Source organism: Colletes latitarsis, unplaced genomic scaffold (assembly GCF_051014445.1).
Source record: "Colletes latitarsis isolate SP2378_abdomen unplaced genomic scaffold, iyColLati1 scaffold0007, whole genome shotgun sequence".
In the NCBI taxonomy this organism is placed as follows: domain Eukaryota; kingdom Metazoa; phylum Arthropoda; class Insecta; order Hymenoptera; family Colletidae; genus Colletes; species Colletes latitarsis.
In genome coordinates, this window is record NW_027488367.1 from 8817278 (window position 1) to 8842135 (window position 24858).

Genomic DNA, 24858 nt, shown 5'->3' on the forward strand with positions numbered 1-24858 from the left:
GTCCATTAAACCTGGTTTCGATCAATATTTTAGAGGATAGCGCAAGTTAGGTCTGGGATAGGTATGGGATTTGCCCTAATCAGGGTCATACTTTCGCAGTTTTAACATACATGTTGACCTGATCGAGGGTTTTTTCTACTTTGGATCACGTAGTAAAGTGGTACCAAACTGAAACAGTCATTTAAACCTGGTTTCGATCAATATTTTAGAGGATAGCGCAAGTTAGGTCTGGGATAGGTCTGGCATTTGCTCTCATCAGGCTCGTACTTTCGCATATTTCTCATACTTGATGGCCAGATTCTGCGCTTTTTCTGGTTTGGATAACGTAGTAATGTGGTACCACACTGAAACGGTCGATTAAACATGGTTTCGATCAATATTTTTGAGGATATCGCATGTTAGGTCTAGGTTAGGTCTGGGATTTGCCCTCATCAGGCTCATACTTTTGCGTTTTTCACATACTTGTTGAACAGATCCTCGGTTTTTGCTGGTTTGGATCACGTAGTAATGTGGTACCACACTGAAACAGTCCACTAAACCTGGTTTCGATCAATGTTTTAGAGGATAACGCATGTTATGTGTAGGTTAGGTCTAAGATTTGCCCTCGACCGCCCCTCGTACTTTCGCATATTTCTCATACTTCATGGCTATATCCTGGGCTTTCTCTGGATTGGATCACGTAGTAATGTGGTATCACACTGAAACAGTCAATTAAACCTGGTTTCGATCATTATTTTAGAGGATAACGGAAGTTATGTCTGGGATAGGTCTGAGATTTGCCCTCATCAGGCTCATACTTTCTCGTTTTTCACATACTTGTTGAACAGATCCCGGGTTTTTGCTGGTTTGGATCACGTAGTAATGTGGTACCACACTGAAACAGTCCACTAAACCTGGTTTCGATCAATATTTTAGAGGATAACGCATGTTAGGTTTGGGTTAGGCCTGGGATTTGCCCTCATCAGGGTCATACATTCGCAGTTTTAACATACATGTTGATCTGATCCAGGGTTTTTTCTGCTTTGGATCACGTAGTAAAGTAGTACCACACTAAAACAGTCAATTAAACCTGGTTTCGATCAATGTCTTAGAGGATAACGCATGTTATGTCTAGGTTAGGTCTAAGATTTGCCCTCGACCGCCCCTCGTACTTTCGCATATTTCTCATACTTCATGGCTAGATCCTGGGCTTTGCTGGATTGGATCACGTAGTAATGTGGTATCACACTGAAACTGTCAATTAAACCTGGTTTCGATCAATATTTTAGTGGATAACGCAAGTTATGTCTGGGATAGGTCTGGGATTTGCCCTCATCAGGCTCATACTTTCGCGATTTTCACATACTTGTTGAACAGATCCAGGGTTTTTTTCTGGTTTGGTTCACGTAGTAATGTGGTACCACACTGAAACAGTCAATTAAACCTGGTTTCGATCAATATTTTAGAGGATAACGCAAGTTAGGTCTGGGAGATCTCTGGGATTTGCTCTCATCAGGCTCGTACTTTCGCATATTTCTCATACTTGATGGCTAGATCCTGGACTTTTTCTGGATTGGATCACGTAGTAATGTGGTACCACACTGAAACAGTCCACTAAACCTGGTTTCGATCAATGTTTTAGAGGATAACGCATGTTAGGTCTGGGATAGGTCTGGGATTTGCTCTCATCAGGCTCGTACTTTCGCATATTTCTCATACTTGATGGCCAAATTCTGCGCTTTTTCTGGTTTGGATAACGTAGTAATGTGGTACCACACTGAAACGGTCGATTAAACCCGGTTTCGATCAATATTTTTGAGGATATCGCATGTTAGGTCTAGGTTAGGTCTGGGATTTGCCCTCATCAGGCTCATACTTTCGCGTTTTTCACATACTTGTTGAACAGATCCTCTGTTTTTGCTGGTTTGGATCACGTAGTAATGTGGTACCACACTGAAACAGTCCACTAAACCTGGTTTCGATCAATGTTTTAGAGGATAACGCATGTTATGTCTAGGTTAGGTCTAAGATTTGCCCTCGACAGGCTCGTACTTTCGCATATTTCTCATACTTCATGGCTATATCCTGGGCTTTCTCTGGATTGGATCACGTAGTAATGTGGTATCACACTCAAACAGTCAATTAAACCTGGTTTCGATCATTATTTTAGAGGATAACGCAAGTTATGTCTGGGATAGGTCTGAGATTTGCCCTCATCAGGCTCATACTTTCGCGTTTTTCACATACTTGTTGAACAGATCCTGGGTTTTTGCTGGTTTGGATCACGTAGTAATGTGGTACCACACTTAAACAGTCCACTAAACCTGGTTTCGATCAATATTTTAGAGGATAACGCATGTTAGGTTTGGGTTAGGCCTGGGATTTGCCCTCATCAGGGTCATACATTCGCAGTTTTAACATACATGTTGATCTGATCCAGGGTTTTTTCTGCTTTGGATCACGTAGTAAAGTAGTACCACACTAAAACAGTCAATTAAACCTGGTTTCGATCAATATTTTAGAGGATAACGCAAGTTATGTCTGGGATAGTTCTGGGATTTGCCCTCATTAGGCTCATACTTTCGCGTTTTTGACATACTTGCTTGAACGGATCCTGGCTTTTTTCTGGTTTGGATCACGTAGTAATGTGGTACCACTCTGAAACAGTCCATTAAACCTGGTTTCGATAGAGATTTTAGAGGATAACGCATGTTAGATCTAGGTTAGGCCTGGGATTTGCCCTAATCAGGGTCATACTTTCGCAGTTTTAACATACATGTTGTCCTGATCGAGGGTTTTTTCTACTTTGGATCACGTAGTAAAGTGGTACCAAACTGAAACAGTCAATTAAACCTGGTTTCGATCAATATTTTAGGGGATAGCGCAAGTTAGGTCTGGGATAGGTCTGCGATTTGCTCTCATCAGGCTCGTACTTTCGCATATTTCTCATACTTGATGGCCAGATTCTGGGCTTTTTCTGGTTTGGATAACGTAGCAATGTGGTACCACACTGAAACAGTCGATTAAACCTGGTTTCGATCAATATTTTTGAGGATAACGCATGTTAGGTCTAGGTTAGGTCTGGGATTTGCTCTCGTCGAGCTCATACTTTCGCATATTTCTCATTCTTGTTGGCCAGTTCCTGGGCTTCCACAGGTTTGTATCACGTAGTAATGTGATGCCACACTGAAACAGTCAATTAATCCTGGTCTTGATAAATATTTTAGAGGATAACGCATGTTAGGTCTGGGTTAGGTCTAGGATTTGCACTCATCAGGCTCATTCTTTCGCATATTTCTCATCCTTGATGGCTAGATCCTGGACTTTTTCTGGATTGGATCACGTAGTAATGTGGGTCACACTGAAACAGTCATTTAAACGTGGTTTCCATCAATATTTTAGAGGACAACGCAAGTTAGGTGTGGGATAGGTCTGAGATTTGCCCTCATCAGGCTCGTACTTTCGCATATTTCTCATACTTGATGGCCAGATTCTGGGCTTTTTCTGGTTTGGATAACGTAGTAATGTGGTACCACACTGAAACAGTCGATTAAACCTGATTTCGATCAATATTTTTGAGGATAACGCATGTTAGGTCTAGGTTAGGTCTGGGATTTGCCCTCATCAGGCTCATACTTTCGCGGTTTTCACATACTTGTTGAACAGATCCTGGGTTTTTGCTGGTTTGGATCACGTAGTAATGTGGTACCACACTGAAACAGTCCACTAAACCTGGTTTCGATCAATGTCTTAGAGGATAACGCATGTTATGTCTAGGTTAGGTCTAAGATTTGCCCTCATCAGGCTCATACTTTCGCGTTTTTCACATACTTGTTGAACAGATCCTGGGTTTTTTCTGGTTTGGATAACGTAATAATGTGGTACCACACTGAAACAGTCCATTAGACCTGGTTTCGATCAATATTTTAGAGGATAACGCATGTTATGTCTAGGTTAGGTCTAGGATTTGCCCGCATCACTCTCATATTTTCGCATTCTTCACATACTTCTTGAACTGATCCTGGGTTTTTCTGGTTTCGATCACGTAGTAATGTTGTACCACACTGAAGCAGACCATTAAACCTGGTCTTGATAAATATTATAGAGGATAACGCATGTTAGGTCTGGGTTAGGTCTAGGATTTGCCCTCGTCAGTCTCATACTTTCGCATATTTCTCATACTTCATGGCTAGATCCTGGGCTTTTTCTGGATTGGATCACGTAGTAATGTGGTATCACACTGAAACTGTCAATTAAACCTGGTTTCGATCAATATTTTAGTGGATAACGCAAGTTATGTCTGGGATAGGTCTGGGATTTGCCTTCATCAGGCTCATACTTTCGCATTCTTCACATACTTCTTGAACTGATCCTGGGTTTTTTCTGGTTTCGATCACGTTGTAATGTGGTACCACACTTAAGCAGACCATTAAACCTGGTCTTGATAAATATTTTAGAGGATAACGCATGTTAGGTCTGGGTTAGGTCTAGGATTTGCCCTCGTCAGGCTCTTGCTTTCGCATATTTCTCATACTTCATGGCTAGATCCTGGGCTTTTTCTGGATTGGATCACGTAGTTATGTGGTATCACACTGAAACTGTCAATTAAACCTGGTTTCGATCAATATTTTAGAGGATATCGCAAGTTATGTCTGGGATAGGTCTGGGATTTGCCTTCATGAGGCTCATACTTTCGCGTTTTTCACATACTTGTTGAACAGGTCCTGGGTTTTTTCTGGTTTGGATCACGTAGTAATGTGGTACCACACTGAAACAGTCCATTAAACCTGGTTTCGATCAATATTTTAGAGGATAGCGCAAGTTAGGTCTGGGATAGGTATGGGATTTGCCCTAATCAGGGTCATACTTTCGCAGTTTTAACATACATGTTGACCTGATCGAGGGTTTTTTCTACTTTGGATCACGTAGTAAAGTGGTACCAAACTGAAACAGTCATTTAAACCTGGTTTCGATCAATATTTTAGAGGATAGCGCAAGTTAGGTCTGGGATAGGTCTGGCATTTGCTCTCATCAGGCTCGTACTTTCGCATATTTCTCATACTTGATGGCCAGATTCTGCGCTTTTTCTGGTTTGGATAACGTAGTAATGTGGTACCACACTGAAACGGTCGATTAAACATGGTTTCGATCAATATTTTTGAGGATATCGCATGTTAGGTCTAGGTTAGGTCTGGGATTTGCCCTCATCAGGCTCATACTTTCGCGTTTTTCACATACTTGTTGAACAGATCCTCGGTTTTTGCTGGTTTGGATCACGTAGTAATGTGGTACCACACTGAAACAGTCCACTAAACCTGGTTTCGATCAATGTTTTAGAGGATAACGCATGTTATGTGTAGGTTAGGTCTAAGATTTGCCCTCGACCGCCCCTCGTACTTTCGCATATTTCTCATACTTCATGGCTATATCCTGGGCTTTCTCTGGATTGGATCACGTAGTAATGTGGTATCACACTGAAACAGTCAATTAAACCTGGTTTCGATCATTATTTTAGAGGATAACGGAAGTTATGTCTGGGATAGGTCTGAGATTTGCCCTCATCAGGCTCATACTTTCTCGTTTTTCACATACTTGTTGAACAGATCCCGGGTTTTTGCTGGTTTGGATCACGTAGTAATGTGGTACCACACTGAAACAGTCCACTAAACCTGGTTTCGATCAATGTTTTAGAGGATAACGCATGTTATGTGTAGGTTAGGTCTAAGATTTGCCCTCGACCGCCCCTCGTACTTTCGCATATTTCTCATACTTCATGGCTAGATCCTGGGCTTTGCTGGATTGGATCACGTAGTAATGTGGTATCACACTGAAACTGTCAATTAAACCTGGTTTCGATCAATATTTTAGTGGATAACGCAAGTTATGTCTGGGATAGGTCTGGGATTTGCCCTCATCAGGCTCATACTTTCGCGATTTTCACATACTTGTTGAACAGATCCAGGGTTTTTTTCTGGTTTGGTTCACGTAGTAATGTGGTACCACACTGAAACAGTCAATTAAACCTGGTTTCGATCAATATTTTAGAGGATAACGCAAGTTAGGTCTGGGAGATCTCTGGGATTTGCTCTCATCAGGCTCGTACTTTCGCATATTTCTCATACTTGATGGCTAGATCCTGGACTTTTTCTGGATTGGATCACGTAGTAATGTGGTACCACACTGAAACAGTCATTTAAACCTGGTTTCCATCAATATTTTAGAGGACAACGCAAGTTAGGTGTGGGATAGGTCTGGCATTTGCCCTCATGAGGCTCATACTTTCGCGTTTTTCACATACTTGTTGAACAGATCCTGGGTTTTTGCTGGTTTGGATCACGTAGTAATGTGGTACCTCACTGAAACATTCAATTAAACCTGGTCTTGATAAATATTTTAGAGGATAACGCATGTTAGGTCTGGGTTAGGTCTAGGATATGCCCTCGTCAGGCTCATACTTTCGCATATTTCTCATACTTCATGGCTATATCATGGGCTTTTTCTGGATTGGATCACTTAGTAATGTGGTATCACACTGAAACAGTCAATTAAACCTGGTTTCAATCGATATTTTAGAGGATAACGCAAGTTATGTCTGGGATTGGTCTGGGATTTGCCTTCATCAGGCTCATACTTTCGCGTTTTTCACATACTTGTTGAACAGGTCCTGGTTCATTGCTGGTTTGGATCACGTAGTAATGTGGTACCACACTGAAACATTCAATTAAACCTGGTCTTGATAACAATTTAGGGGATAACACATGTTAGGTCTGGGTTAGGTCTAGGATATGCCCTCGTCAGGCTCATACTTTCGCATATTTCTCATACTTCATGGCTATATCCTGGGCTTTTTCTGGATTGGATCACGTAGTAATGTGGCATCACACTGAAACAGTCAATTAAACCTGGTTTGATCATTATTTTAGAGGATAACGCAAGTTATGTCTGGCATAGGTCTGAAATTTGCCCTCATCAGGCTCATACTTTCGCATATTTCTCATACTTCATGGCTAGATCCTGGGCTTTTTCTGGATTGGATCACGTAGTAATGTGGTATGACACTGAAACAGTCAACTAAACCTGGTTTCGATCAATATTTTAGAGGATAACGCAAGTTAGGTCTGGGAGAGCTCTGGGATTTGCTCTCATCAGGCTCGTACTTTCGCATATTTCTCATAATTGTTGAACAGGTCCTCGGTTTTTTCTGGTTTGGATCACGTAGTAGTGTGGTGCCACACTGAAACAGTCCATTAAACCTGGTTTCGATTAATATTTTTGAGGATAACGCATGTTAGGTCTAGGTTAGGTCTGGGAATTGCCCCCATCAGGGTCATACTTTCGCATATTTCTCATACTTGATGGCTAGATCCTGGGCTTTTTCTGGATCGGATCACGTAGTAACGTGGTGCCACACTGAAACAGTCCATTGAACCTGGTTTCGATCAATATCTTAAAGAATAATTCATGTTAGGTCTTGGTTAGGTCTGGGATTTGCTCTCATCAGGCTCGTACTTTCGCGTATTTCTCTTTCTTGTTGGCCAGATCCTGGGCTTCCACTGGTTTGGATCACGTAGTAATGTGATGCCACGCTGAAACAGTCAATTAATCCTGGTCTTGATAAATATTCTAGAGGATAACGCGTGTTAGGTCTGGGTTAGGTCTAGGATTTGCCCTCATCAGGCTCATTCTTTCGCATATTTCTCATACTTGATGGCTAGATCCTGGGTTTTTTCTGGATTGGATCACGTAGTAACGTGGTACCACACTGAAACAGTCCACTGAACCCGGTTTCGATCAATATCTTAGAGAATAATTCATGTCAGGTCTTGGTTAGGTCTGGGATTTGCTCTCATCAGGCTCGTACTTTCGCGTATTTCTCTTTCTTATTGGCCAGATCCTGGGCTTCCACTGGTTTGGATCACGTAGTAATGTGATGCCACGCTGAAACAGTCCATTGAACCTGGTTTCGATCAATATTTTATAGGATAACGCAAGTTAGGTCTGGGATAGGTCTGGGATTTGCCCTCATCAGGGTCATACTTTCGCATATTTCTCATACTTGATGACCAGATTCTGGGGTTTTTCTGGTTTGTATCACGTACTAATGTGGTACCACACTGAAACAGTCAATTAAACCTGGTTTCGATCAATATTTTTTAGGATAACGCAAGTTAGGTCCGGGATAGGTCTGGGATTTGCCTTCATCAGGCTCATACTTTCGCGTTTTTCACATACTTGTTGAACAGGTCCTGGGTTCTTTCTGGTTTGGATCACGTAGTAATGTGGTACCACACAGAAACAGTCCATTGAATCTGGTTTCGATCAATATTTTAGAGGATAACGCATGTTAGGCCTAGGATATGTCTGGGATTTGCCCTCTTCAGGCTCGTACTTTCGCATATTTCTCATACTTGATGTCTAGATCCTGGGCTTCTTCTGGATTGGATCACGTAGTAACGTGGTACCACACTGAAACAGTCAATTAAACTTGGTTTTGATCAATATTTTAGAGGGTAACGCAAGTTATGTCTGGGATAGGTCTGGGATTTGCCTTCATCAGGATCATACTTTCGCATTTTTCACATACTTCTTGAACAGTTCCTGGGCTTTTTCTGGATTGGATCACGTAGTAATGTGGTACCACACTGAAGCAGTCAATTAAACCTGGTTTCGATCAATGTTTTAGAGGATAACGCAAGTTATGTCTGGGATAGGTCTGGGATTTGCCCTCATCAGGCTCATACTTTCGCGTTTTTCACATACTTGTCGAATAGATCGTGGGTTCTTTCTGGTTTGGATCACGTAGTAATGTGGTACCACAGAGAAACAGTCCATTCAATCCGGTTTCGATCAATATTTTAGAGGATAACGCATATTAGATCTAGGATAGGTTTGGGATTTGCTCCCATCAGGCTCGTCCTTTCGCATATTTCTCATACTTGATGGCTAGATCCTGGACTTTTTCTGGATTGGATCACGTAGTAATGTGGTACCACACTGAAACAGTCATTTAAACCTGGTTTCAATTAATATTTTAGAGGATAAAGCATGTTAGGTATAGGTTAGATCTGGGAATTGCCCACATCAGGGTCATACTTTCGCATACTTGACATACTTGTTGACCTGATCGATGGTTTTTTCTGCTTTGGATCACGTAGGAAAGTGGTACCACAATGAAACAGTCAATTATACCTTGTTTCGATCAAGATTTTATAGGATAACGCAAGTTAGGTCTGGGATAGGTCCGGGATTTGCCCTCATCAGGGTCATATTTTCGCGTTATTCACATACTTGTTGAACAGATCCCTGGCTTTTTCTGGTTTGGATCACGTACTAATGTGGTACCACACTGAAACAGTCCATTAAACCTCGAATCGATCAATATTTTAGAGGATAATTCATGTTAGGTCTTGGTTAGGTCTGGGATTTGCTCTCATCAGGCTCGTACTTTCGCATATTTCTCATACTTGATGGCCAGATTTTGGGCTTTTTCTGGTTTGGATCACGTACTAATGTGGTACCACACTGAAACAGTCAATTAAACCTGGTTCCGATCAATATTTTTTAGGATAACGCAAGTTAGGTCTGGGATAGGTCTGGGATTCGCCCTCATCAGGGTCATACTTTCGCAGTTTTAACATACATGTTGACCTGATCGATGTTTTTTTCTGCTTTGGATCACGTAGCAAAGTGGTACCACAATGAAACCGTCAATTAAACCTGGTTTCGATCAAGATTTTATAGGATAACGCAAGTTAGGTCTGGGATAGGTCCGGGATTTGCCCTCATCAGGGTCATATTTTCGCGTTATTCACATACTTGTTGAACAGATCCCTGGCTTTTTCTGGTTTGGATCACGTACTAATGTGGTACCACACTGAAACTGTCAATTAAACCTGGTTTCGATCAATATTTTAGAGAATAATTCATGTTAGGTCTAGGTTAGGTCTGGGATTTGCTCTCATCAGGCTCATTATTTCGCATATTTCTCATACTTGATGGCTAGATCCTGGGTTTTTTCTGGGTTGGATCGCGTAGTAATGTGGTACCACACTGAAACAGTCGATTAAACCTGGTTTCGATCAATATTTTAGAGGATAACGCAACTTAAGTCTGGGAATGGTCTGGGATTTGACCTCATCAGACTCATACTGTCGCACACTTCACATACTCGTTGAACAGATCCTGGGTTATTTTCTGGTTTGGATCACATAGTAATGTGGTACCTCACTGAAACAGTCGATTAAACCAGGTTTCGATCAATATTTTTGAGGATAACGCATGTTAGGTCTAGGTTAGGCCTGGGATTTGACCTCATCAGACTCATACTTTCGCGTTCTTCACATACTTGTTGAACGGATTCTGGGTTTTTTCTGGTTTGGATCACGTAGTAATGTGGGACCACACTGAAACAGTCAATTAAACCTGGTTTCGATCAATATTTTAGAGAATAATTCATGTTAGGTCTAGGTTAGGTCTGGGATTTGCTCTCATCAGGCTCATTCTTTCGCATATTTCTCATACTTGATGGCTAGATCATGGGCTTTTTCTGGATTGCATCACGTAGTAATGAAGTACAACACTGAAACAGTCAACTAAACCTGGTTTCGATCAATATTTTAGAGAATAATTCATGTTAGGTTTGGGTTAGGTCTAGGATTTGCCCTCATCAGGCTCATACTTTCGCATATTTCTCATACTTCATGGCTAGATCCTGGGCTGTTTCTGGATTGTATCACGTAGTATTGTGGTACCACGCTGAAACAGTCGATTAAACCTGGTTTCGATCAATATTTTAGAGGATAACGCAAGTTATGTCTGGGATAGGTCTGGGATTTGACCTCATCAGACTCATACCTTCGCATTCTTCACATACTTGTTGAACGGATCCTGGGTTTTTTCTGGTGTGGATCACGTAGTAATGTGGGACCACACTGAAACAGTCGACTAAACCTGGTTTCGATCAATATTTTAGAGGATAACGCATGTTATGTCCAGGTTAGGCCTGCGATTTTCCCTCATCAGACTCATACTTTCGCATTCTTCACATACTTGTTGAACGGATCCTGGGTTTTTTCCGGTTTGGATCACGTAGTAATGTGGGACCACACTGAAACAGTCAATTAAACCTGGTTTCGATCAATATTTTAGAGGATAACGCATATTAGATCTAGGATAGGTTTGGGATTTGCTCCCATCAGGCTCGTCCTTTCGCATATTTCTCATACTTGATGGCTAGATCCTGGACTTTTTCTGGATTGGATCACGTAGTAATGTGGTACCACACTGAAACAGTCATTTAAACCTGGTTTCAATTAATATTTTAGAGGATAAAGCATGTTAGGTATAGGTTAGATCTGGGAATTGCCCACATCAGGGTCATACTTTCGCATACTTGACATACTTGTTGACCTGATCGATGGTTTTTTCTGCTTTGGATCACGTAGGAAAGTGGTACCACAATGAAACAGTCAATTATACCTTGTTTCGATCAAGATTTTATAGGATAACGCAAGTTAGGTCTGGGATAGGTCCGGGATTTGCCCTCATCAGGGTCATATTTTCGCGTTATTCACATACTTGTTGAACAGATCCCTGGCTTTTTCTGGTTTGGATCACGTACTAATGTGGTACCACACTGAAACAGTCCATTAAACCTCGAATCGATCAATATTTTAGAGGATAATTCATGTTAGGTCTTGGTTAGGTCTGGGATTTGCTCTCATCAGGCTCGTACTTTCGCATATTTCTCATACTTGATGGCCAGATTTTGGGCTTTTTCTGGTTTGGATCACGTACTAATGTGGTACCACACTGAAACAGTCAATTAAACCTGGTTCCGATCAATATTTTTTAGGATAACGCAAGTTAGGTCTGGGATAGGTCTGGGATTCGCCCTCATCAGGGTCATACTTTCGCAGTTTTAACATACATGTTGACCTGATCGATGTTTTTTTCTGCTTTGGATCACGTAGCAAAGTGGTACCACAATGAAACCGTCAATTAAACCTGGTTTCGATCAAGATTTTATAGGATAACGCAAGTTAGGTCTGGGATAGGTCCGGGATTTGCCCTCATCAGGGTCATATTTTCGCGTTATTCACATACTTGTTGAACAGATCCCTGGCTTTTTCTGGTTTGGATCACGTACTAATGTGGTACCACACTGAAACTGTCAATTAAACCTGGTTTCGATCAATATTTTAGAGAATAATTCATGTTAGGTCTAGGTTAGGTCTGGGATTTGCTCTCATCAGGCTCATTATTTCGCATATTTCTCATACTTGATGGCTAGATCCTGGGTTTTTTCTGGGTTGGATCGCGTAGTAATGTGGTACCACACTGAAACAGTCGATTAAACCTGGTTTCGATCAATATTTTAGAGGATAACGCAACTTAAGTCTGGGAATGGTCTGGGATTTGACCTCATCAGACTCATACTGTCGCACACTTCACATACCCGTTGAACAGATCCTGGGTTATTTTCTGGTTTGGATCACATAGTAATGTGGTACCTCACTGAAACAGTCGATTAAACCAGGTTTCGATCAATATTTTTGAGGATAACGCATGTTAGGTCTAGGTTAGGCCTGGGATTTGACCTCATCAGACTCATACTTTCGCGTTCTTCACATACTTGTTGAACGGATTCTGGGTTTTTTCTGGTTTGGATCACGTAGTAATGTGGGACCACACTGAAACAGTCAATTAAACCTGGTTTCGATCAATATTTTAGAGAATAATTCATGTTAGGTCTAGGTTAGGTCTGGGATTTGCTCTCATCAGGCTCATTCTTTCGCATATTTCTCATACTTGATGGCTAGATCATGGGCTTTTTCTGGATTGCATCACGTAGTAATGAAGTACAACACTGAAACAGTCAACTAAACCTGGTTTCGATCAATATTTTAGAGAATAATTCATGTTAGGTTTGGGTTAGGTCTAGGATTTGCCCTCATCAGGCTCATACTTTCGCATATTTCTCATACTTCATGGCTAGATCCTGGGCTGTTTCTGGATTGTATCACGTAGTATTGTGGTACCACGCTGAAACAGTCGATTAAACCTGGTTTCGATCAATATTTTAGAGGATAACGCAAGTTATGTCTGGGATAGGTCTGGGATTTGACCTCATCAGACTCATACCTTCGCATTCTTCACATACTTGTTGAACGGATCCTGGGTTTTTTCTGGTGTGGATCACGTAGTAATGTGGGACCACACTGAAACAGTCGACTAAACCTGGTTTCGATCAATATTTTAGAGGATAACGCATGTTATGTCCAGGTTAGGCCTGCGATTTTCCCTCATCAGACTCATACTTTCGCATTCTTCACATACTTGTTGAACGGATCCTGGGTTTTTTCCGGTTTGGATCACGTAGTAATGTGGGACCACACTGAAACAGTCAATTAAACCTGGTTTCGATCAATATTTTAGAGAATAATTCATGTTTGGTCTAGGTTAGGTCTGGGATTTGCTCTCATCAGGCTCATTCTTTCGCATATTTCTCATACATGTAGAACAGATCCTGGGTTTTTTTCTGTTTTGGATCACGTAGTAATGTGGGACCACACTGAAACAGTCAATTAAACCTGGTTTCGATCAATATTTTAGAGGATAACGCAAGTTGGGTCTGGGATAGGTCTAGGATTTGCCCTCATCAGGCTCATACTTTCGCATATTTCTCATACTTCGTGGCTAGATCCTGGGCTGTTTCTGGATTGTATCACGTAGTAATGTGGTACCACGCTGAAACAGTCAATTAAACCTGGTTTCGATCAATATTTTAGAGGATAACGCAAGTTGGGTCTGGGATAGGTCTAGGACTTGCCCCCATCAGGCTCATACTTTCGCATATTTCTCACACTTCGTGGCTAGATCCTGGGCTGTTTCCGGATTGTATCACGTAGTAATGAGGTACCACGCTGAAACAGTCAATTAAACCTGGTTTCGATCAATATTTTAGAGGATAACGCAAGTTGGGTCTGGGATAGGTCTTGGATTTGCCCTCATCAGGCTCATACTTTCGCGTTTTTCACATACTTGTTGAACAGATCCTGGGTTTTTTCTGGTTTGGGTCACGTAGTAATGTGGTACGACACTGAAACATTCAATTAAACCTGGTCTTGATAAATATTTTAGAGGATAACGCATGCTAGGTTTGGGTTAGGTCTAGGATTTGCCCTCATCAGGCTCATTCTTTCGCATATTACTCATACTTGATGGCTAGATCCTGGGCTTTTTCTGGATTGGATCACGTAGTAATGTGGGACCACACTGCAACAATCAATTAAACCTGGTCTTGATAAATATTTTAGAGGATAGCGCATGGTAGGTCTGGGATAGGTCTGGGATTTGCCCTAATCAGACTCATACTTTCGCACACTTCACATACTCGTTGAACTGATCCTGGGTTATTTTCTGGTTTGGATCACATAGTAATGTGGTACCACACTGAAACAGTCGATTAATCCAGGTTTCGATCAATATTTTTGAGGATAACGCATGTTAGGTCTGGGTTAGGTCTGGGATTTGCTCTCATCAGGCTCATTCTTTCGCATATTTCTCATACGTGATGGCTAGATCCTGGGCTTTTTCTGGATCGCATCACGTAGTAATGAAGTACAACACTGAAACAGTCAATTAAACCAGGTTTCCATCAATATTTTAGAGGATAACGCATGTTAGGTCTAGGTTAGGTCTGTGATTTGCCCTCATCAGGGTCATACTTTCGCGTTTTTCACATACTTGTTGAACAGATCCTGGGTTTTTTCTGGTTTGGATCACGTAGTAGTGTGATACCACACTGAAACAGTCCATTAAACTTGGTTGCGATCAATATTCTAGAGGATAGCGCATGTTAGGCCTGGGTTAGGTCTAGGATTTGCCCTCATCAGGCTCATTCTTTCGCATATTTCTCAAACTTGGTGGCTAGATCCTGGGCTTTTTCTGGATTGCATCACGTAGTAATGTGGTACCACACTGAAACATTCAATTAAACCTGGTCTTGATAAATATTTTAGAGGATAACGCATGTTAGGTCTGGGTTAGGTCTAGGATATTCCCTCATCAGGCTCATCCTGTCGCATATTTCTCATACTTCATGGCTAGATCCTGGGCTGTTTCTGGATTGTATCACGTAGTAATGTGATACCACGCTGAAACAGTCGATTAAACCTGGTTTCGATCAATATTTTGGAGGATAACGCAAGTTAAGTCTGAGATAGGTCTGGGATTTGACCTCATCAGACTCATACTTTCGCGATTTGCACATACTTGTTGAACAGATCCTGGGTTTTTTCTACTTTGGATCACGTAGTAGTGTGGTACCACACTGAAACAGTCCATTAAACCTGGTTTCCATCAATATTTTAGAGGACAACGCATGTTAGGTCTAGGTTAGGCCTGGGATTTGCCCTCATCAGGGTCATAATTTCGCAGTTTTAACATACATGTTGACCTGATCGAGGGTTTTTTCTGCTTTGGATCATGTAGTAATGTGGGACCACACTGAAACAGTCAATTAAACCTGGTTTCGATCAATATTTTAGAGAATAATTCATGTTAGGTCCAGGTTAGGTCTCGGATTTGCTCTTATCAGACTCATTCTTTCGCATATTTCTCATACTTCATGGCTAGATCCTGGGCTTTTTCTGGATCGCATCACGTAGTAATGAAGTACAACACTGAAACAGTCAATTAAACCAGGTTTCCATCAATATTTTAGAGGATAACGCATGTTAGGTCTAGGTTAGGTCTGGGATTTTCACTCATCAGACTCATACTTTTGCATTTTTCACATACTTGTTGAACGGATCCTGGGTCTTTTCTGGTTTGGATCACGTAGTAATGTGGTACCACACTGAAACAGTCGATTAAACCTGGTTTCGATCAATATTTTAGAGGATAACGCAAGTTAGGTCTGGGATAGGTCTGGGATTTGACCTCGTCAGACTCATACTTTCGCACCCTTCACATACTCGTTGAACAGATCCTGGGTTATTTTCTGGTTTGGATCACATAGTAATATGGTACCACACTGAAACAGTCGATTAAACCAGGTTTCGATCAATATTTTTGAGGATAACGCATGTTAGGTCTAGGTTAGGCCTGGGATTTTCACTCATCAGACTCATACTTTCGCATTCTTCACATACTTGTTGAACGGACCCTGGGTTTTTTCTGGTTTGGATCACGTAGTAATGTGGGACCACACTGAAACAGTCAATTAAACCTGGTTTCGATCAATATTTTAGAGAATGATTCATGTTAGGTCTAGGTTAGGCCTGGGATTTTCACTCATCAGCCTCATACTTTCGCAATCCTTCACATACTTGTTGAACGGATCCTGGGTTTTTTCCGGTTTGGATCACGTAGTAATGTGGGACCACACTGAAACAGTCAATTAAACCTGGTTTCGATCAATATTTTAGAGAATAATTCATGTAAGGTCTAGGTTAGGTCTGGGATTTGCTCTCATCAGGCTCATTCTTTCGCATATTTCTCATACATGTAGAACAGATCCTGGGTTTTTTCTGTTTTGGATCACGTAGTAATGTGGGACCACACTGAAACAATCAATTAAACCTGGTCTTGATAAATATCTTAGAGGATAACGCACGTTAGGTCTGGGTTAGGTCTAGGATTTGCCCTCATCAGGCTCATACTTTCGCATATTTCTCATACTTGATGGCTAGATCCTGGGCTTTTTATGGATTGCATCACGTAGTAATGAAGTACAACACTGAAACAGTCAATTAAACCTGGTTTCGATCAATATTTTAGAGAATAATTCATGTTAGGTCTAGGTTAGGTCTGGGATTTGCTCTCATCAGCCTCATACTTTCGCATATTGCTCATTCTTCATGGCTAGATCCTGGGCTGTTTCTGGATTGTATCACGTAGTAATGTGGTACCACGCTGAAACAGTCAATTAAACCTGGTTTCGATCAATATTTTAGAGGATAACGCAAGTTACGTCTGGGATAGGTCTGGGATTTGCCATCATCGGGCTCATACTTTCGCGTTTTTCACATACTTGTTGAACAGATCCTGGGTTTTTTCTGGTTTGGGTCACGTAGTAATGTGGTACCACACTGAAACATTCAATTAAACCTGGTCTTGATAAATATTTTAGAGGATAACGCATGTTAGGTCTAGGTTAGGTCTGGGATTTGCTCTCATCAGGCTCATTCTTTCGCATATTTCTCATACTTGGTGGCTAGATCCTGGGCTTTTTCTGGATCGCATCACGTAGTATTGAAGTACAACACTGAAACAGTCAATTAAACCAGGTTTCCATCAATATTTTAGAGGATAACGCATGTTAGGTCTAGGTTAGGTCTGGGATTTTCACTCATCAGACTCATACTTTTGCATTTTTCACATACTTGTTGAACGGATCCTGGGTCTTTTCTGGTTTGGATCACGTAGTAATGTGGTACCACACTGAAACAGTCAATTAAACCAGGTTTCCATCAATATTTTAGAGGATAACGCATGTTAGGTCTAGGTTAGGTCTGTGATTTGCCCTCATCAGGGTCATACTTTCGCGTTTTTCACATACTTGTTGAACAGATCCTGGGTTTTTTCTGGTTTGGATCACGTAGTAGTGTGATACCACACTGAAACAGTCCATTAAACTTGGTTGCGATCAATATTCTAGAGGATAGCGCATGTTAGGCCTGGGTTAGGTCTAGGATTTGCCCTCATCAGGCTCATTCTTTCGCATATTTCTCAAACTTGGTGGCTAGATCCTGGGCTTTTTCTGGATTGCATCACGTAGTAATGTGGTACCACACTGAAACATTCAATTAAACCTGGTCTTGATAAATATTTTAGAGGATAACGCATGTTAGGTCTGGGTTAGGTCTAGGATATTCCCTCATCAGGCTCATCCTTTCGCATATTTCTCATACTTCATGGCTAGATCCTGGGCTGTTTCTGGATTGTATCACGTAGTAATGTGATACCACGCTGAAACAGTCGATTAAACCTGGTTTCGATCAATATTTTGGAGGATAACGCAAGTTAAGTCTGAGATAGGTCTGGGATTTGACCTCATCAGACTCATACTTTCGCGATTTGCACATACTTGTTGAACAGATCCTGGGTTTTTTCTACTTTGGATCACGTAGTAGTGTGGTACCACACTGAAACAGTCCATTAAACTTGGTTGCGATCAATATTCTAGAGGATAGCGCATGTTAGGTCTGGGTTAGGTCTAGGATTTGCCCTCATCAGGCTCATTCTTTCGCATATTTCTCAAACTTGGTGGCTAGATCCTGGGCTTTTTCTGGATTGCATCACGTAGTAATGTGGTACCACACTGAAACATTCAATTAAACCTGGTCTTGATAAATATTTAAGAGGATAACGCATGTTAGGTCTGGGTTAGGTCTAGGATTTGCCCTCATCAGACTCATACTTTCGCATTCTTCACATACTTGTTGAACGGATCCTGGGTTTTTTCTGGTTTGGATCACGTAGTAATGTGGGACCACACTGAAACAGTCAATTAAACCTGGTTTCGATCAATATTTTAGAGAATAATTCATGTTAGGTCTAGGATAGGTCTGGGATTTGCTCTTATCAGGCTCATTCTTTCGCATATTTCTCATACTTGATGGCTAGATCCTGGGCTTTTTCTGGATTGCATAACGTACTAATGAAGTACAACACTGAAATAGTCAATTAAACCTGGTTTCCATCAATATTTTAGAGGACAACGCATGTTAGGTCTAGGTTAGGCCTGGGATTTGCCCTCATCAGGGTCATAATTTCGCAGTTTTAACATACATGTTGACCTGATCGAGGGTTTTTTCTGCTTTGGATCATGTAGTAATGTGGGACCACACTGAAACAGTCAATTAAACCTGGTTTCGATCAATATTTTAGAGAATAATTCATGTTAGGTCCAGGTTAGGTCTCGGATTTGCTCTTATCAGACTCATTCTTTCGCATATTTCTCATACTTCATGGCTAGATCCTGGGCTTTTTCTGGATCGCATCACGTAGTAATGAAGTACAACACTGAAACAGTCAATTAAACCAGGTTTCCATCAATATTTTAGAGGATAACGCATGTTAGGTCTAGGTTAGGTCTGGGATTTTCACTCATCAGACTCATACTTTTGCATTTTTCACATACTTGTTGAACGGATCCTGGGTCTTTTCTGGTTTGGATCACGTAGTAATGTGGTACCACACTGAAACAGTCGATTAAACCTGGTTTCGATCAATATTTTAGAGGATAACGCAAGTTAGGTCTGGGATAGGTCTGGGATTTGACCTCGTCAGACTCATACTTTCGCACCCTTCACATACTCGTTGAACAGATCCTGGGTTATTTTCTGGTTTGGATCACATAGTAATATGGTACCACACTGAAACAGTCGATTAAACCAGGTTTCGATCAATATTTTTGAGGATAACGCATGTTAGGTCTAGGTTAGGCCTGGGATTTTCACTCATCAGACTCATACTTTCGCATTCTTCACATACTTGTTGAACGGACCCTGGGTTTTTTCTGGTTTGGATCACGTAGTAATGTGGGACCACACTGAAACAGTCAATTAAACCTGGTTTCGATCAATATTTTAGAGAATGATTCATGTTAGGTCTAGGTTAGGCCTGGGATTTTCACTCATCAGCCTCATACTTTCGCAATCCTTCACATACTTGTTGAACGGATCCTGGGTTTTTTCCGGTTTGGATCACGTAGTAATGTGGGACCACACTGAAACAGTCAATTAAACCTGGTTTCGATCAATATTTTAGAGAATAATTCATGTTAGGTCTAGGTTAGGTCTGGGATTTGCTCTCATCAGGCTCATTCTTTCGCATATTTCTCATACATGTAGAACAGATCCTGGGTTTTTTCTGTTTTGGATCACGTAGTAATGTGGGACCACACTGAAACAATCAATTAAACCTGGTCTTGATAAATATCTTAGAGGATAACGCACGTTAGGTCTGGGTTAGGTCTAGGATTTGCCCTCATCAGGCTCATACTTTCGCATATTTCTCATACTTGATGGCTAGATCCTGGGCTTTTTATGGATTGCATCACGTAGTAATGAAGTACAACACTGAAACAGTCAATTAAACCTGGTTTCGATCAATATTTTAGAGAATAATTCATGTTAGGTCTAGGTTAGGTCTGGGATTTGCTCTCATCAGCCTCATACTTTCGCATATTGCTCATTCTTCATGGCTAGATCCTGGGCTGTTTCTGGATTGTATCACGTAGTAATGTGGTACCACGCTGAAACAGTCAATTAAACCTGGTTTCGATCAATATTTTAGAGGATAACGCAAGTTACGTCTGGGATAGGTCTGGGATTTGCCATCATCGGGCTCATACTTTCGCGTTTTTCACATACTTGTTGAACAGATCCTGGGTTTTTTCTGGTTTGGGTCACGTAGTAATGTGGTACCACACTGAAACATTCAATTAAACCTGGTCTTGATAAATATTTTAGAGGATAACGCATGTTAGGTCTAGGTTAGGTCTGGGATTTGCTCTCATCAGGCTCATTCTTTCGCATATTTCTCATACTTGGTGGCTAGATCCAGGGCTTTTTCTGGATCGCATCACGTAGTATTGAAGTACAACACTGAAACAGTCAATTAAACCTGGTTTCCATCAATATCTTAGAGGACAACGCAAGTTAGGTCTGGGATAGGTCTGGGATTTGCCCTCATCAGGCTCATACTTTCGCAATCCTTCACATACTTGTTGAACGGATCCTGGGTTTTTTCCGGTTTGGATCACGTAGTAATGTGGGACCACACTGAAACAATCAACAAAACCTGGTTTCGATCAATATTTTAGAGAATAAGTCATGTTAGGTCTAGGTTAGGTCTGGGATTTGCTCTCATCAGGCTCATTCTTTCGCATATTTCTCATACATGTAGAACGGATCCTGGGTTTTTTCTGTTTTGGATCACGTAGTAATGTGGGACCACACTGAAACAATCAATTAAACCTGGTCTTGATAAATATTTTAGAGGATAACGCATGTTAGGTCTGGGTTAGGTCTCGGATTTGCCCTCATCAGGCTCATACTTTCGCATATTGCTCATACTTCATGGCTAGACCCTGGGCTGTTTCTGGATTGTATCACGTAGTAATGTGGTACCATGCTGAAACAGTCAATTAAACCTGGTTTCGATCAATATTTTAGAGGATAACGCAAGTTAGGTCTGGGATAGGTCTAGGATTTGCCCTCATCAGGCTCATACTTTCGCATATTTCTCATACCTCATGGCTAGATCCTGGGCTGTTTCTGGATTGTATCACGTAGTAATGTGGCACCACACTGAAATAATCAATTAAACCTGGTCTTGATAAATATGTTAGAGGATAACGCATGTTAGGTCTGGGTTAGGTCTAGGATTTGCCCTCATCAGCCTCATACTTTCGCATATTGCTCATACTTCATGGCTAGATCACGGGCTGTTTCTGGATTGTATCACGTAGTAATATGGTACCACGCTGAAACAGTCAATTAAACCTGGTTTCGATCAATATTTTAGAGGATAACGCAAGTTACGTCTGGGATAGGTCTGGGATTTGCCCTCATCAGGCTCATACTTTCGCGTTTTTCACATACTTGTTGAACAGATCCTGGGTTTTTTCTGGTTTGGGTCACGTAGTAATGTGGTACCACACTGAAACATTCAATTAAACCTAGTCTTGATCAATATTTTAGAGGATAACGCATGTTAGGTCTGGGTTAGGTCTAGGATTTGCCCTCATCAGGCTCATACTTTCGCATATTTCTCATACTTGATGGCTAGATCCTGGGCTTTTTATGGATTGCATCACGTAGTAATGAAGTACAACACTGAAACAGCCAATTAAACCTGGTTTCGATCAATATTTTAGAGAATAATTCATGTTAGGTCTAGGTTAGGTCTGGGATTTGCTCTCATCAGGCTCATTCTTTCGCATATTTCTCATACTTGGTGGCTAGATCCTGGGCTTTTTCTGGATCGCATCACGTAGTATTGAAGTACAACACTGAAACAGGCAATTAAACCTGGTTTCCATCAATATCTTAGAGGACAACGCAGGTTAGGTCTGGGATAGGTCTGGGATTTGCCCTCATCAGGCTCATACTTTCGCGTTTTTCACATACTTGTTGAACAGATCCTGGGTTTTTTCTGGTGTGGATCACGTAGTAGTGTGGTACCACACTGAAACAGACCATTAAACCTGGTTTGGATCAATATTTTAAAGGATAACGCATGTTAGGTCTAGGTTAGGTCTGGGATTTTCACTCATCAGACTCATATTTTCGCATTCTTCACATACTTGTTGAACGGATCCTGGGTTTTTTCTGGTTTGGATCACGTAGTAATGTGGTACCACACTGAAACAGTCGACTAATCCTGGTTTCGATCAATATTTTAGAGGATAACGCAAGTTAGGGCTGGGATAGGTCTGGGATTTGCCCTCATCAGGCTCATACTTTCGCGTTTTTCACATACTTGTTGAACAGATCCTGGGTTTTTTCTGGTTTGGGTCACGTAGTAATGTGGTACCACACTGAAACATTCAATTAAACCTAGTCTTGATAAATATTTTAGAGGATAACGCATGTTAGGTCTGGGTTAGGTCTAGGATTTGCCCTCATCATGCTCATACTTTCGCAATATTTCTCATACTTCATGGCTAGATGCTGGGCTATTTCTGGATTGGATCACATAGTAAAGTGGTACCACACTGAAACATTCAATGAAACCTGGTCTGGATAAATATTTTAGAGGATAACGCATGTTAGGTCTGGGTTAGGTCTGGGATTTTCACTCATCAGACTCATACTTTCACATTCTTCACATACTTGTTGAACAGATCCTGGGATATTTTCTGGTTTGGATCACATAGTAATGTGGTACCACTCTGGGACTGTCGATTAAACCAGGTTTCGATCAATATCTTAGAGAATAATTCATGTTAGGTCTAGGTTATGTCTGGGATTTACTCTCATCAGGCTCATTCTTTCGCATATTACTCATACTTGATGGCTAGATCCTGGGCTTTTTCAGGATTGGATCACGTAGTAATGTGGTACCACACTGAAACATTCAATTAAACCTAGTCTTGATAAATATTTTAGAGGATAACGCATGTTAGGTCTGGGTTAGGTCTAGGATTTGCCCTCATCATGCTCATACTTTCGCAATATTTCTCATACTTCATGGCTAGATGCTGGGCTATTTCTGGATTGGATCACATAGTAAAGTGGTACCACACTGAAACATTCAATGAAACTTGGTCTGGATAAATATTTTAGAGGATAACGCATGTTAGGTCTGGGTTAGGTCTGGGATTTTCACTCATCAGACTCATACTTTCACATTCTTCACATACTTGTTGAACAGATCCTGGGATATTTTCTGGTTTGGATCACGTAGTAATGTGGTACCACACTGAAACAGTCGACTAAACCTGGTTTCGATCAATATTTTAGAGGATAACGCAAGTTAGGACTGGGATAGGTCTGGGATTTGCCCTCATCAGGCTCATACTTTCGCGTTTTTCACATACTTGTTGAACAGATCCTGGGTTTTTTCTGGTTTGGGTCACGTAGTAATGTGGTACCACACTGAAACATTCAATTAAACCTAGTCTTGATAAATATTTTAGAGGATAACGCATGTTAGGTCTGGGTTAGGTCTAGGATTTGCCCTCATCATGCTCATACTTTCGCAATATTTCTCATACTTCATGGCTAGATGCTGGGCTATTTCTGGATTGGATCACATAGTAAAGTGGTACCACACTGAAACAATCAATTAAACCTGGTCTTGATAAATATTTTAGAGGATAGCGCATGTTAGGTCTGGGTTAGGTCTAGGATTTGCCCTCATCAGGCTCATACTTTCGCATATTGCTCATACTTCATGGCTAGACCCTGGGCTGTTTCTGGATTGTATCACGTAGTAATGTGGTACCATGCTGAAACAGTCAATTAAACCTGGTTTCGATCAATATTTTAGAGGATAACGCAAGTTAGGTCTGGGATAGGTCTAGGATTTGCCCTCATCAGGCTCATACTTTCGCATATTTCTCATACCTCATGCCTAGATCCTGGGCTGTTTCTGGATTGTATCACGTAGTAATGTGGCACCACACTGAAATAATCAATTAAACCTGGTCTTGATAAATATGTTAGAGGATAACGCATTTTAGGTCTGGGTTAGGTCTAGGATTTGCCCTCATCAGCCTCATACTTTCGCATATTGCTCATACTTCATGGCTAGATCCTGGGCTGTTTCTGGATTGTATCACGTAGTAATATGGTACCACGCTGAAACAATCAATTAAACCTGGTTTCGATCAATATTTTAGAGGATAACGCAAGTTACGTCTGGGATAGGTCTGGGATTCGCCCTCATCAGGCTCATACTTTCGCGTTTTTCACATACTTGTTGAACAGATCCTGGGTTTTTTCTGGTTTGGGTCACGTAGTAATGTGGTACCACACTGAAACATTCAATTAAACCTAGTCTTGATAAATATTTTAGAGGATAACGCATGTTAGGTCTGGGTTAGGTCTAGGATTTGCCCTCATCAGGCTCATACTTTCGCATATTTCTCATACTTGATGGCTAGATCCTGGGCTTTTTATGGATTGCGTCACGTAGTAATGAAGTACAACACTGAAACAGTCAATTAAACCTGGTTTCGATCAATATTTTAGAGAATAATTCATGTTAGGTCTAGGTTAGGTCTGGGATTTGCTCTCATCAGGCTCATTCTTTCGCATATTTCTCATACTTGGTGGCTAGATCCTGGGCTTTTTCTGGATCGCATCACGTAGTATTGAAGTACAACACTGAAACAGTCAATTAAACCTGGTTTCCATC